General features: G+C 43.2%; 1 long non-coding RNA gene across 1 annotated transcript; it reads left to right on the top strand.

The window, feature by feature from the left end:
- Positions 1-2941: 2941 nt before the first annotated feature.
- Positions 2942-3973, top strand: LOC141372532 (uncharacterized). Its single transcript, XR_012377810.1, has 3 exons — positions 2942-3080; positions 3454-3561; positions 3883-3973. It is a non-coding gene; the product is annotated as an uncharacterized lncRNA (long non-coding RNA).
- The last annotated feature ends 9287 nt before the right edge of the window (positions 3974-13260 follow it).

Consider the following 13260-nt stretch of genomic DNA (forward strand, 5'->3'; position numbering starts at 1 on the left):
AGGGGTGGTAAAAAGGTGCATGGGGAGCAAGATGGGGAAGTGGCCTGCCTAGTCAAGATGGCAGGCGCAGGCTGTAATGGGAGCCACAGCTAGAGCTGGGCTGGTGTTGAGGCAGGGTGGGGAGGCCTGGGAATCAAGGGGAGACATGCTCCTATTTCATTTTCCTTCTCCTTCGGTGAGGAGGAAAAAAAAAAACAAAACCACCGCTTTAATATTAGAATTTGGAGTTCCTAAGGGAGAGAATAGTCTATTTAACCTTGATGGACCAGCCTGGTCATGAAAAAATAGAACCCAGAGCCTCTGTGTCCAGGGTCAGGTATGAATCAGAGTCAGGTAATTGTCTCTGCCAAAGAAATGAACAGAAATGCTTAGTTTGAGGAGTGCGAAAGCTCTGGAAGAACTCTGAGGGGAAAGGATATTGCAGTTTGGCTTTTCCATGAAGCAGATGCCCCGATAGGGAGTGCAGGGTGTGTGTCAAGGAGGCCCCTGGGCTCAGGACCATGGGAGGCAGGAGGATTCACAGACGGAGAGACTGAACTGGACCTGGGACCTGGCGGCAGTCTGGGCCTGTCATGGCCTGTCTGGGTTGTCCCCAGCTGGGCTGAGTGGCCGGGTCTTCCTCTGCCCTCCTCCATCAGTCACTGGATGTGGGCTGCCTCAGAAGGTGTGGTCTTGGGCGAGGTGCGGCTGCCGCACCGCCTGGAGGAGAGGAGAGTTGGAGGTGGTCACACAGCATTCTCAGCAGCAGGGACAAGAGGTCCTTCCTTGAAGGGGCTCTGGGCTGAGCCTCTCTGTGTCCAACGTAGGGCCCTCAGGTTTTAGGACTAGAGCCAGATGTTGGGGTGGTCATCGGGTTTTCCATCCTATGCATGATGCATGTTGAAACAGAGTTTTAATTCTATTTCGAAGGGCAAGGTAACCCTAGCAATGTAGAAGATTTGAAATACGGAGGGGCCAGCATCTGTCCGGGTCATTGTGGTAGCCAGACTTGGAGATGGCCCCTGGTGATCCTTGGCACCTGGTATTCAAGCCTCTCCCACACTAAATAGTCCACCTGGGTGAGCAGTAGGCAATTACAGAAATGATGGCGCGTGACTTCTAGGGCTAGGGAAGAAGAAGACTTTGTGACTTCCACGTGGTTCTTTCTTGGATCATTCCCTCTGGGGAAACCAGTTGTCCTGCTGTGAGGACACAGGCGGTTCTCTGGAGACGTCCCTGGGGCAAGGAACTGATATCTGCCAACAGCCAGCACCAACTTGCCAACCGCGACGTCGGATCCTCAGTTCCAGTCTCACCTTCCATGACCGCAGGTCTGCCTTTCACCTTGACCGTAACCTTGTGAAAGACCTGGGGGCCATGAGCTGGAAACAGCCACCGAAGGTGCTCCCGAGTTTTTGACCCACAGAAATGGAGAAACAGTACAGAGTACAACACTGTTTATTGTTGATTTAAGTCATCGAGTGTTGGGTAATTTGTTATTGATGAAGAAATAACTAATCCATTGTGTTCTTAGTCAAAATTCTTTTATTTTGGCGGATTATTTCCCTTCTCTGCGCCCCCCATACACACTCAGAGTAGTGTGTCACTTTTCTCCCAGACGCTTCAAAGTACTACTTCAAGGATATTTTCAAAGGTTGCTGTGCATTAAAGCAACCTAAAAACTGACTTCTAAATCCTTGAGCCGTATGTATTTCTAACACAGACCAAACACAAGAAGGAAACAAAAACATCTGCTTGCAAGCATAAGGTTCAATTCCCATCCATTTTTTTTAACTTGTGACTTTATTTTATTAAGCATTTACAAAGAAAACCCCCCAAATTTACAAAAGAAACAGCAATACAATACTCCAATATACTGACAACAGAATGAAAAAAATACTATTAGATGTAATGTAAAATGTACACTTTGTGCACCATGCCTTGAACTTCTAAGTGATTATCGTGCTCAATTGTGCATCACTGATTGGTGTTTTAGACTAATTGGACCACAAATCGATTCGGTCGGTGAAAATGGCCATGCTGGCCACACACCATGGTGTTGACACCAGCAGTCGGTGACTAAGCTACAGTGGGAGTAGATGACAGGCTGGGGCTGCAACAATAGAAAAACGAATTATCCATGGCTAGTCATTGCTAATAAAGTAATAAGGTTACACACCTTCTCAAAATGTCTGTGTGTAAGAAGGAGGATAAAAAGGGCAGAGAATAGGAATCAAGTTATGTCAAAGGACCTCAGTAGATTATTTTGGAAAAACAAAACTTGCCACATGGATGGCTTTACCCAGGACTGTGTTAATGCCCAAGCAGCTTCAAATGCTGTTTGGACAGTGGGAACGAATCCAAAGTCAGAACAGGCTATTGGAGAAAGGGTGAGTTAAGACAGAGTAGTATTACTAGAGGGCTGAGAAGTGTTAAGAATCCAGTGAGTTCTGAGTTGGCATTAACGTGATCCACGGTCCGGGCAGGGATCAGCATCCGGCTGATCAGCCAATCAAGAGGACCTCCAGAAGGAGACTGTGATTCAGAGGCAGGAAATCCCACCCCCAGGGTGGGTCTGCCAAGCATATTGTGCTGGGACTTCGCCAGCTCTCTGTCCACTACATGGTCCCTAGATACCACTTCTTATCCCGAGGCAAGCTGCATAGCCATATCCCTCCAAGGCCCTGCTGTTCTCTGGTCCCTGAACTCTCTGAGAGCTTGTGTCGTCTGAGCAGGGGAGGCCCCTCCGGCTGGGACTTCCTCCCCGTTGGCTGTGGGCGGTCGAGCCCCTGAGCCCTCTGAGAGTTCATGGCTCCTTTCAAATTCCCAGAGGTAGTCCCGATCTTTCAGATATCCAGCCCCCTTTGTCACTGCCTTAGACCAAGTTCTCATGACCTGGGAAGGAGGCTCCTTGGGGAACTACTGCTCTGTGCTACACCGGTTCTCTTCCACTGGCCTAACTCCCATCATGAGGACGCAGCTTCTTCCTCTTTCAAGGCGGCTCCATTTATCTTCCTTTCAGGGGACTTGGGGCCTGCATTTTTCTCCTCTCTTTTGTACAGGAATCTTAATACTTACGCCCAGGCTGTGACCTCTGACCTGTAAGTCCCTTTGCAATTTCTCCCCAGGGTCACTCGTGAGGAGGGATAGCCCAGAGTTCGGAAGTGGGAGTGAAGGCTACATTAGCTCGTTGCCAGGCTACACTTATTTTAAGGGATAGAGTCCTCTTTTATTTTTTTCTTCCTCAAGCTCCTTTCCAAAGCATTGTTTATAGCTATTGTGTCTTTAAAAAAAAAAATTGGAAATTACTGCCTTTAGATTTGACCCTTGCAAAAGGTCTAAATCTGTCCTGGGAACTAGGGGTTACAAGATAGAACAAGTCTGGGCAAATAATTTATAGTCTCACGTGGGCCAAGGACGAGCAAGGAAATGTGCAGTCCTAATGCAGATCTGAACGAAGCATTCTTTCCTCAGAAAACATCTAGGGTTACCAGGATCAAGTTCAAGGTCCCCAGCACAGTGCACATGGCTTTTCAAGACCTGACTCCATCCACCTTTCCAAACGCATCTCTCCATTCACAAGTAAGTTGCCCCAGGTTTGCTTATGACTTTGCGTTATGCCCTTTGCCTTGTGTGATCGTTAATTTTATGTACCGACTTGACTAAACTAAGGGATGCCAAGGTAGCTGGTAAAACATTATTTCAGGGCATGTCTGTGGAGGGTGTTTCAGGAAGAGAATAGCATTTGAACTGGTAGACTGGGTAAAGCAGATAGCCTTTCCCCAGTGCGGGTGGGCCTCATCCAATCCATTGAGGGTCCAAATAGAACAAAAAGGTGAGGAAGGGAAAATTCACTCTTTCTGCTTGATTTGGGACCTCCCTCTTCTTTGTCTCGGTTCTCAGACTTTGGACTCAGACTGAGTGATACCACTGGCTTTCATAGTTCTCCAGCTTGCACACATGGGACATGGCCTCCATAAGTGCGTGAACCAATTCCTATAGTAAATTTGCTCTTCCATCTATCTCTATGTATCCTACTGTCTCTGTTTCTCTGGAGAACCCTGACTAATAAATACACCTTGAATGCCTTTGTCCACCTCTGAGCAATTTTTTTTTAAAGATTTTATTTATTTATTCATGAGAGACAGAGGGAAAGAGAGAGAGGGAGAGAGAGAGAGAGAGAAGCAGAGGGAGAAGCAGGCTCCCAAGGAGCAGGGAGCCCGATGCGGGACTCGATCCCAGGACCCTGGGATCATGACCTGAGCTGAAGGCAGACGCGTAACCATCTGAGCCACCCAGGCGCCCCCCACCTCTGAGCTCTTATTTATCTTTCACGAGGCGGGTTAAATGTCACTGTCCTGGTGACACTTCGCCAGATCTTCCTATAGTTAGTAACTCCTGTTCTGCTCCCACTTTGTCCACACCTCATGTCATTACATTGTAATGATTTATTTAGATGTCTTACTGCCCCAATAGCTTATGAGTTCCTATGGCATGAGCTTTATTCGTATCTGTATTCCTAGTACAGAGTAGACACTCAATAAATGTTTTTTAGTAAAATGAATGAATGAGTGAATGAATGAATGAATGAAATCTTGTTTGGCAGGATAATTTTGGGTATTTGGGTCTAGCATGGGTTAATTAGGAGCATGGAGGAGGGACTGGGAGAGGCAGAGGACCATGTTCTCGAATAGGAAGATGAGGGGGGACACCAGAAGTGAACGTAATTTTCTTAGTAATTTTGCCTTAGATTTGCTCTGCCTAAGGGGGTGTCTTGTATGGGAAAGAATTTCATTTGACTCAACCTTTGACCATTGACCCTTTATGGACATTTCTCAGGAAGTTTATGGTCCACATGACCCAAATCTCAAATTAAGTGGTGATCATATTTGGATTTCCAAATTTACTGTGTAATTTATTTAATTCTAATATAGTAATAATACCATACAATTATATGGTATCTTTCATCTTCCAACCTCAAAGCATTTTCTAAATATTAATTGACAGGAACAGCTCCAAGTGTTTGATGCTGCTGGATCCATTTCTCTGCTGGGTAAGTGTATGATGGAGAGTTAGCTAACTTGCCAAGAGCATGTTATTATTTTTCAAAACATATTTCATTATGGAATATTTTAAGCACACAGAAGTAGAGAGGAGAGTATAATGAACATCTGTGTACCTACCACTCAACTATGAAGTTGTGGCCAATCTCGTTTTACCTATTTCTACCACCTTGTGTTATTCTGATGCAAATCTCAGGTATCATACATTTTCATCCATAAATTTTTCAGTATCTACAAAAGATAAGAATGCTTTAAAAAAAAACATGACCATGGGGGAACTGGGTGGCTAGGTTGGTTGTCCGACTCTTGGCTTTGGCTCAGGTTGTGATCTCAGAGTCTTGAGATCAAGCCCTGCATCAGGCTCCCCACTCAGTGCAAAGTCTGCTTGAGATTCTATGTCTCTCCCTCTGCCCCTCCACCTGCGCTCTCTCTCTCTCTGTCTCAAAAAAAAAAAAAAAAAGACCATGATAACCGTATCACACCATCGACAGTAGACCATAACTTTTTAATATCAAGTATTCAATCTATTTTTAATTTCCAATTGTTATATAAATTTTAAAATTTTGTGGTTTTGAATCAAGACCTAAATATGGCTCATATATTGTGTTGGTTGATATCTTTTATGTTTCCTTTTTTTTTTTTAAGATTCTATTCATTTATTTGAGAGAGAAAGAACAAACAGAGGGGAGAGGCAGAGCAAGAGGGAGAAGCAGGTTCCCTACTGAGCAGGGAGCCCAACGCAGGGCTCGATCTCAGGAGAATGAGATCATGACCTGATCCGGAGGCAGACACTTACCCGACTGAACCACCCAGGCGCCCCTCTTTTATGTTTCGTTTTAAACCTTTTATGTTTCGTTTTAAACCTACAGGTTTCTTTGGTGAAGAAATCAGATTTTGTCCTACAGAGTTCTCGCTCTCTGGATTTTTCTGATCGCACGTTCATATTACCAATTAACATGTCCTTTCCTCCTATTTCTTGCAAACTAGGAGTTGGACCCAGAAGCTTGATCCAGAATTGGGTTTAATTGTTTTGGCAAGACAAGTTTATAGGTGTTGGTGTTTTCTTCCATCAGGAGGTAGATAATGTCTGGTTGTATGTTTCTTTTCGTGATGTTTGTAGTTGTTGCTAATCTATGTCTACAGTCATTAATTTATTAGGGATTCCTTCATTATTTGTTAATGGGAATATATCTACAAAGAGAAACTTCATCTACTCTTTGGTTATTCTAACAGTTTGGGCAATCCTAAAATTTGTAGGAACCGCAAAAGATCCTGAATAGCCAAAGCAATTCTGAAAAAGAAAAACAAAATTGGAGGCATCATGATTCTGGATTTCAAGCTCTGTTACAAAGCTGTAGTCGTCAAGACAGCATGGTACTGGCGCAAAAACAGACACATTGATCAATGGAACAGAATAAAGAACCCAGAAATGGACCCACAACTATATAGTCAACTAATCTTCAACAAAGCAGGAAAAGAATATCCAATGGCAAAAAGACAGTCTCTTCAACAAATTGTGCTGGGAAAACTGGACAGCAACATGAAAAATAATGGAACGGGACCACTTTCTTACACCATACACAAAAATAAATTCAAAATGGAAGGAAGACCTAACCGTGAGATAGGAAACCATTAAAATCCTAGAGAACACAGGCAGCAACCTCTTTGACATCAGCCAGAGCAACTTCTTACTAGACACGTCGCCAGAGGCAAGGGAAACAAAAGCAAAAACGAACTATTGGGACTTCATCAAGATAGAAGCTTCTGCACAGCAAAGGAAACAATCAACAAAGCTAAAAGGCAGCCTACGTAATGGGAGAAGATATTTGCAAATGACATACCTGATGAAGGGTTAGTATCTAAAACCTAGAACTTACCAAACTCAAAACCCAAAAAACAAATAATCAAGTTAAGAAATGGGCAAAAGACATGAACAGACATCTTTCCAAAGAAGACACACACACACACACACACACACACACACACACACATATATGGCTAATAGACACATGCAAAGATGCTCAACATCACTCATCAACAGGGAAATACAAATCAAAACCACAATGAGACACCACTCACACCAGTCAGAATGGCTAAAATTAACATAAGAAACAACACCTGTTGATGAGGATGTGGAGAAAGAGGAACCCTCTTGCACTGTTGGTGGGAATGCAAACTGGTGCAGCCACTCTGGAGAGTAGTTGGAGGTTCCTCAAAAAGTTAAACATGGAACTACCCTATGATCCAGTAATCGCACTACTAGGCATTTACCCAAAGGATACAAAAATACAGATTCGAAGGGGTACATGCACCCTGATGTTTATAGCAGCATTATCAACAACAGCCAAACTATGGAGAGAGCCCAAATGCCCATCAAGTGATGAATGGACAAAAAAGATGTGTCATATTTATATAAAGGAATATTACACAACCATCAGAAAATGAAATGTTGCCATTTGCAATTATGTGGATGGAGCTAAAGTGTATTATACTAAGGGAAATAAGTCCACTGGAGAAGGACAAATACCATGTGATTTCACTCATATGTGGAATTAAAGAAAGAAAACAGATGAACATATGGGAATGGGGAAAAGAAAAAAAGGAGAGAGGGAAACAAACCATAAGTGACTCTAAACAATAGAGAACAAACTGAGGGTTGATGGAGGGAAGTGGGTGGGGGATGGACTAGATGGGTGATGGGTATTAAGGAGTGCACCTGTTGTGATGAGCACTGGGTGTCGTATGTAAGTGATGAATCACTGAATTCTACTCCAGAAACCAATATGGCACTGTATGTTCGCTAACAAAATTTAAGTTAAAAAAAAAAAGTACAATTTGGGTTAGAAAGAAAAAAATGCTTGATTCTCTTTACTAATTATTGAAAATAATGCCTTCATTTTTAGCATTATCCAATACTAAATGATTTGATTATTTAATCTATTTATATATTAACATGAATATTGAGGTATAATGGACACGGATTGCACTTATTCAAAGCGTATAATTTGATGAATTTTGATAAATGTATACATCTGTGAAACTGTCACCATAATTATGAAAATGAACATATTGCTCATGAATTTGATTTTTTAGGTATTTTATAAGCTGACAAATTTAAACATGTTGATATTTTCAACCGTCTTAGTTATTACTCTTTTTGAAGCTCCAATGGTCTCATTTTTGCACAAAGGGAGCTTATGTAGGTTCTCCCATGGTCCTTTGGAAATGACTCTCCTTAGGCTTTGTTAATTTCCTTGCCATCTTGTCACGACAGGATGCTCCAGATCTGACATCAGCCCTTTCTCCACGCAGCCCTGGTCCTTTCAGTGGGAAACAGGATGTGTCATATATTATATGGTGGTTAAACAGAGCAGCAAAATCCAATAAAATTTTTGGTCTGAGTTCACTGTAGTCAGAATGCAATCGCGCTTTACCAAGCAGCTCTATAATTATGTCTTTTGTTTCTGTAGTTCCTTTCACTGAAGTGTTCAAAGTGATTTTACAGCATCAAATTGATCTTTAGGGCAATCTAAGGATGGAAGAAAAGGTTAGAGATATTATTATCCCATTTTATAGTTGGGGAAACAGATGCAATTGTTGTGACTTGTCCATTAGTTTGTAGAAAATTGGGTACAAGTTTGAATCGAATCCTAGCCAGGAAAACAGGGATTCTCATCTTGCTGCTAGGGTCACCCTGGCTTAACAACCTCAGATAAACTTTTCCTTTTTTCTTTTTTAATAAATAGGGGATAAGATTCAATAAGCAATGGAAAGGAAGGGAAATAGTTTTTTCCTTTCTTTTCTGTTTCCTTCCTTCCTTTTTTTTTTTTTAATTTAAAAATTTTCAGTGGCTCTCCTAAGGAGTTGAAAAATATATGAGAAGTGGGATGAGAAATTAGGGAATCACAGGATCCTGGGCTTTGAAGAGTCTGTAAACCTTGCAAGCCCAGCCTCTTTCATCCAGACAGCACTGCATCGGGGCTAAATCCAGATAAATGGGCAGCTCTCCTTTTAGACAGATGCAACGAAGTATAGTCCACTGTGAACTAAATCAATTTAGACTTACAAAAGCAAATCCCAAAATAGCAGCCTGGAGTTCATGAAAATGAATCCAAGTCTGAGTGCTCTGGGAAAAATAGATGACCAGGAATAGACTGCGCTGCGAAACTCTGAGAGTGCTTTGCAGCTGTGGCTTCCATTTCACTCTGGTCCTCGCTGAGGAAATGGGAAGGTAGCCTACTTTGTGCTAACTAAAGAATTAATGATTCCATTAATTAGCTTCACAGATTTTCTCTGCAGCTTCAATGTAGGCCACGGAGAAACATTATGGATTCATCTTCCCTAGAGGTCTTTAAAACTGTGTAGTATCAGAGGAAGGAGAATCAGAGGCTTTGGAGTCTGGGTTGAAGAAGCTGGAAGCACCTTGTGTAGCATCCAGGACAGTGTTTCCCAAACTGGTTCCGGGGAGCACTAGTGTTCTGGGGAAAACAGAGTTCCGTGGTAAAATAAGAGACATAAGGCTATATCGCTGTCTCAAAGATTCCCAAAGCATATCATTATCTGAAAGGCTTTTAGAAGTCCTGCAATAAATATCTTGGTCTCTGTTTAAATCCGTTTCCTCAGATGTATTTGACTGTGGAATCCTCCAATACCTTTTCGCCTTATGCTGTTAACTTGTGGACATGAGTGTACCAAGAGACAGTAATTTTAGAAATGTTGACATAGCCCCTTCCTTGTACAGACAAGGAGAATAAGGACCAGAGAGGTGGGACAGTTTATTCGGGAGTCACAGCGTGAGTCATTGGGAGCCAGCATTAAATAGAGGAGAAAGCAGGGCATTTGGAATGAGACAGACCTGGGTTCAAATCCCTGCTCCGCAGCCCTCTAACCATGGGATCTTGGGCAATATCCTAATTCCTTCTGAACCTTGATATTTTTATTTGTAAGATGGGCAATATAACGCTGATATCCTGGAACTGTTACTTGTGAAATGTGTTGTGAGTTGGTGGTTCCATTAGAGAACAAGTCTGAAGCCCAGGTGTCAGAACAAGGACAAGCTGGGTGCCCGACTAACTCTGAGGTGAATGGAATCTCATGGCTGGGAGCCTGGCTGAGTTGTGGGATGGACTCTAGACGAGGATCCGGACAGTGAGTGCTACTGTAGCAGGAGGAGGGGTTGGTAGAAGCTGGGAACCAGACAGCGCTAATTGGTAGTTCCCCACAAGGAAGTATGATTAGAAGGTAGAGACAATGCCTCACTTTCAGACGAACACAACACCCCCTTCCTCTTTCACTCTGCGTTACAAACTGAAGCAGCTGGACCGGAGAAGGGGGAGGTTGGGGAGGGAGTGGTCTAACTCGACAGTGAGAGCTGATCATTGTTTATCTTTGGTCTTTGTTTCCATGCTGGTGAAAACTTGCCATGTTTTACAGGGTCACCCACTAAATAGAATGGTGACTTAGGCTTTATTAATTGTAAATTAGTAGCAATTTGCATGGATTATTATGTTTCATGCTCTACTAGGCTTTGGATCAATTATATATAGCCTTTCTGGGGGTGTTGGGATATTTTCGACTGGGATGAGGGTGTTGCAGCACGATCTCCCCTAAAGCAAACTAGTGCTCATATTTACGTGGTGGGTTTTCCCGTCCGGCGTGTCGCTGGCATGTTCCCCCACACAACAGGCTCTATGTGGGTCAGCTCGTTTTTCATTCTAAAAATAATCTCCACTTCTCTATTTTTTCCAGCTTTATTGAGACACAATTGGCACATAACATTGTGTAGGTTAAGGTATACAACGTGATGATTTGATACATGTATATATTGCAAAATGACTACCACAATAAGGTTAGTTATCACTTCCATCACCTTGCAAAATGACCATTTATTTTCTTCCTGTAGATCATTGGTCTTTTACAGATGGAATCCTCATCCCTATTTTACAGATGAAGGCAAGGAGCCCGTCCTTTAAGTAAACATGCCAGAACTGGGTCCCTCTGAATGAGTATCCTCTCTCCTACAGCATCTTCTTGGCACTCTCAGTGCTTGTGGCAGAAGTGACCTTGGCCATGGGTGTCGGTGTCAGAGGCACCTCCTCTCACATGTCCTCAGGGCTCACTACTCTTATACAGCAGATTTCATTTTTGAAATCAGTTCCAAGTCATTTGGAGCGAAATCTGGTAAAAGAAGGTGAGTGACCCAACTTGAAAGGGCCATTTCTATTTCAAAAGAAAGTCCTAGCTGACACAAATCAGAGGCAATCCCAAGGAGAAATTCCAAATACCTTGTGAGCAATGATAATGTCAATGGAATGAGTATATAGACTTTGGAGAGGAGAGTAGTCCTTTAGATTCATGAATTCTAGTGTTTTGGTGTGAAACACCTCTTTAATATGGAATCAAACCTTTCAGAGCTGGATTCAAATAACAAATGAGAGTGATAAATTCAATCCTTTGAAATGTACTTTCTTTTCTGGCCAGGCCCCAGTTCAGGCTCCCAAGTTGGTTCCCCTGCAGCCACTGATAACATCATGGGCACCTCCAGAGCCTTTCCTGGCATTGTTCTGGGTGTCATTGATGTTAAGCAAATGGGGAAGGAAATGCAATTCAGAGCTCACAAAGCTAAGGCGAACTGATTTTCGAGTTCATGACTTTCAAATCCATGGTACAAAAGCATATGCACGTTCGCTAACTAGGTATGTGAAGATGAAGTTATGGCTCTTGGATCTGTTCTTCCCTTTTAATGGGAAATGCTTGTTAATTAATGTTTTTTTGAAACTTACTTTACCACACGAAGAGGCTTGTTCTCATGCATTTTTGATTTAATGCCTTCCTACGTGTTTGGGTGAAAAGACTGTGTAAATAAGGCTCTGGAAAATCAAAGGTCTCATGAACTCTGAGCCTATTTAATTCAGCAAACGTTTATTAAACACTGGTGTGTTCCAGGCAGTGTAGTAGGACCTGGGTGCGGAAGAGGAGCAAGACATAGTGCATACGCTCAAGTAATTCACAACCTGATAACAGGATTGACAGGAACACAAATAAATGGCAGAAGAAAGGGCTAGGAGAGCAGTGTGAACAAGAGATAGGGAAATAGGTGGGAGGATGGCAGAGGACTCGAGGGCACAAGCGGTATTTTAGTTGAGTCTTAAAGGACAGATTAAATCCTAAGTGTGGTGAAGATGGTGGGCAGGATGGGAAATCCAGAGGGAAGAAAGAGTAAGTTAGGACCTGGAAAATGCAGAGGATCCTGGTGACATGGTGCCGATCCAGTCTCCCTGACCATTGAGGTGGGGGTGGGGGAGTAGAGGCATAGACTCTGAGAGAGAGAGAATGCCAGAGAATGGATGCCTGAACTCGTCTCTCATGCTGTCATGCGGTGGGATCCCCCTTCCCTCTGCTTTCTCTTAGACCTGAGTGATTTCAGGTGCTGTCCCGCAGAGCTTGTTTTGCACACCGATTCATACTAACGTGACTTGACTCTTCCTGCGTATGTCTGCATCTTAAAAGGAAAATATTTAAGAACACAGTGATGGAGCTGATGGAATTACTTTTTTACAGGGAATTTTAAAGATTTATTTATTTATTTATTTGAGAGAGAGAGAGAGAGCAAACGCGCGAGTGTGAGTGTGGTGGGGAGGGGGGGGCGGGGGGAGAGAGAGATATAATCCCAAGCAGACTCTTCACTGATCCTGGAGCCCAACATGGGGATCGACCTCACCCCCCTGAGATCATGACCCGAGCCAAAACCAAGAGTCAACTAACTGAGCCACCCAGGCGTCCCTACAGGAGAGTTTTGTACCTTGAGCAAGGGGCCTATAAGGAATGTACTAGCCATGGGGGCTGGGGGGTGGGGGGCATTGCTGGAGCACATAATCATTTCATCACAGTGGGTATGTGAGCATTGAAGAAAGAGGGTCTCTGTTCAGGGGTGGGCGTTTGGGGGAGCAGAAGAGGGAGGCGGTAGATGAAACCCCGAGTTGGGATTGGTGGTCCTACGTCTTATCTTGGTATCTTCCAGTGAGCTCACCAATAAGCTCTATTTCTCCCTGGTGCTTATTTATGTGCCAGTCTCCCATTTTTATCCTTTCTCATCTTCTTCCTTTAACTCCATCCGCTTTTTCCAGATCCAACACCGTCATACATCCACCATATGGCATGATGTTATAATTTGGCAAACACCAGTAAAATGAAATCAAACTCTCCTTTACATTGCCCT

The sequence above is a fragment of the Callorhinus ursinus genome, unplaced genomic scaffold (genome assembly GCF_003265705.2).
Source record: "Callorhinus ursinus isolate GAN/ISIS: 27379988/994484 unplaced genomic scaffold, GSC_fseal_2.0 scaffold4, whole genome shotgun sequence".
NCBI classification, from domain to species: Eukaryota; Metazoa; Chordata; class Mammalia; order Carnivora; family Otariidae; genus Callorhinus; species Callorhinus ursinus.